This window comes from Condylura cristata, unplaced genomic scaffold (assembly GCF_000260355.1).
Source record: "Condylura cristata isolate star-nosed mole 26May11 unplaced genomic scaffold, ConCri1.0 scaffold00048, whole genome shotgun sequence".
NCBI classification, from domain to species: Eukaryota; Metazoa; Chordata; class Mammalia; order Eulipotyphla; family Talpidae; genus Condylura; species Condylura cristata.
In genome coordinates this window covers 2,117,103-2,119,632 of record NW_004567149.1, presented here as the reverse complement: position 1 = coordinate 2,119,632, position 2,530 = coordinate 2,117,103, and the positions used below count along the sequence as shown (strand labels likewise).

Below are 2,530 nucleotides of genomic sequence, written 5' to 3'. Positions count from 1 at the left end.
TGGTTCCACTGGGGATCGAACCCAGGACCTTCTGCGTGTAAAGCAGACGTGATAACCACTACACTATGGAACCACAGCCCGAGGTATGGGGGTGCCTCCGCAAATAAAAAAGTTTCGTGACAGTTTTTTTAGACAATGTTTATAATTATTTGATCCGAAAACAGATCTATTTAAATGTTCGGGATTTAGATGTTAAATTGCATTTCCAGCGCATCTCACTACAGAAGGCTGCATTTTGGGCGGGAGAATAGAGTCCAGTGACTCCCAAGAAACTTCTTCCTCATACTGGTCATTAACTCGGGTTGATGCAGAGCAAGGCATTATAAAGTAGAAAGCAGCATTTTCTTCGCTGGAGAAGCAAGACCAAGTCATCCACACTCTGATAATGACTCTCCCTGATTCTAAGAAGGAATCACTCTCCAATATATTAGTTGCGGGCAGGGGGGGAGGGGGGAGGGAGGAATTTCACCACTTACAAACTTTTAAGTTAACCCACCGCTAGGCTAATGATATGAAATCCATCATAAAGAGATCACAGGCGCAAGAAGATCACGAGTTGAAGAGATGGAGTGATCTGGGAAGAAGAGGAAAAAATGACCCCAGCTCTTTAATTATACTGGGTTCAAATTGTTTAAATAAGAATTCCTCAGGGACAGAATACATCCTGTCCTTGATGTTGAATCACATTTAATTTAGTAAGTTACTACTTGGTACCTGCTGGACTAGTCTTCAGGATCCAATATCAGCTGGAGTAAAATTTCCAGCTGGTAAGAAAGGAAGATATCATCCTCAACTATGCAACTAGGCCTAACAGGAAAAATGCTTAATTTCAAAAATGCATAAGCAATTGAAAGTATGAAGACATTAAGATAAAGGAAATTACCTGACCACCCACAAATTCCATAGGCCCTTAGCTCATCAAAACTTTGAACACCAGAATACTTAACTCCAACAAGTTGTCATATTAAAAAAATAACAATACACTTACATAGATGTCTAGGTGTATCACTATCTCAAACATTGAAAAATCTCTACTTTTTAAAAAAGAGAACTTTTTTTTAACCTCCTAGTTTAAAGGGTAAGAACTTGAATGCATAACTTCAAAGCTACAAACCATAAGGGGAAAGAAATAGAGAAATTCTTTTTTTTTTTTAAATAGAGAAATTCTTAACAAAATCAAGGATCTGTGTTTAAGTTCTACCACAAAGCCAATAGAGGGACAATGTAGTTCTAGATAATACTGCAAGGTTTAAAACTCACAACACACTCATAGCTACACTGTATCCCTTGTACATCAATATAAAAAACACATCACCCTTCAAAAACACAGGCAAGTGATAAGAGTCCAAGCACATAAGATAAATTCAATGGCTAACATATAAGCAGATGCTCAAAATCATTATGCCAGAAGTAACGCTACCCATGTTGTCTAATGATATGGTCCAGGCAATGGGGGAGACTCTTGAGAAGATGAGGACCTTTGGGTCACCCAAGAAGATAAGATCATGAGAGTCTCCATAGCAATGCTTCCTGAAATTCTTTTGTTTGTTCTTGGACAATACTAAGTTAAAATATAACCACCACATAAACTTAAATAATAAAAACACAATTGACAATGTCAGGAGGGACATGTTTGGGCACTGAGGATTACTTGGAACAAAGTTATAATTATGCTTTGCAATATTTTACTATGAAGGGACCTCCAAAAGGTTAAGTGTTTTCAAGAAACTTAATACATAAATGAGGTCTAGCATTTCACCTTAGGAATGTAAAAAATCATGAACTGGATATATGATCACTAACTCTGAGAATCAGTAGATAAGGTTAAGACTGTCAAGTTCTTTGAACATCTGAGAGTACATAGAATGATTAACTATCACCAGATGGCATGCTGTCTTAAATGATTGATCATGCTGGGAAAATAGGTACAATAGGAAACTTTGATTGTTCCTATTGTTGTTTTTCTTAAAGATAATTAAAGAGAAGCATTTCCTGGTGAAACCACAGAGGCCCTGTAAGGCCATGAAAAAATATATGATGATTGTTTTTTCTTTGCTTTAATGCTTATGTTGCTGTAATCTTACTGCTTGCTTTAACATTTAAATAAAGACCCCTGAGGCCCTGAGCAGGAGACACTTGCACCAGCTAGAGGGTCAGTGTCTGCCTCAGTTGCTCATTTGCCCAAATTTTCTCATCCTTTGGGTACCCCCTGACAGCACGTTTGCCTGAGCTGGTCTCTGGCTAGTCAGGCACAACATGGGGCCCCAAAGGTAAATTCTTATTTTCTTTCCTCCTAATTCGGGGATGGCTAGGATCTGCTTGAGGGTAGAACTTGTACCCCCTTCCCCCCCCCCTACAGAAAGAAGCAGGGTTAGAAGAGCAGTTCAGAACTAAGACAAGTGGAAGTTTTTCGAGAAGTTATGGGCCATAATGAATCAAAGGAAAGACGATTCTTTATGGATATAGTAAAGTATACCCTGGCCAAGAGGGGGATTAAGACTTCCCATACACAACTGGCTAAATTTTGTTG

At 38.6% G+C, this 2,530-nt stretch overlaps 1 non-coding gene across 1 annotated transcript; it reads right to left on the bottom strand.

Moving 5' to 3' along the window:
• TRNAV-UAC lies at nt 1-73 on the bottom strand. Its single transcript has one exon. It is a non-coding gene; the product is annotated as a tRNA-Val (tRNA).
• Nucleotides 74-2,530: the final 2,457 nt, after the last annotated feature.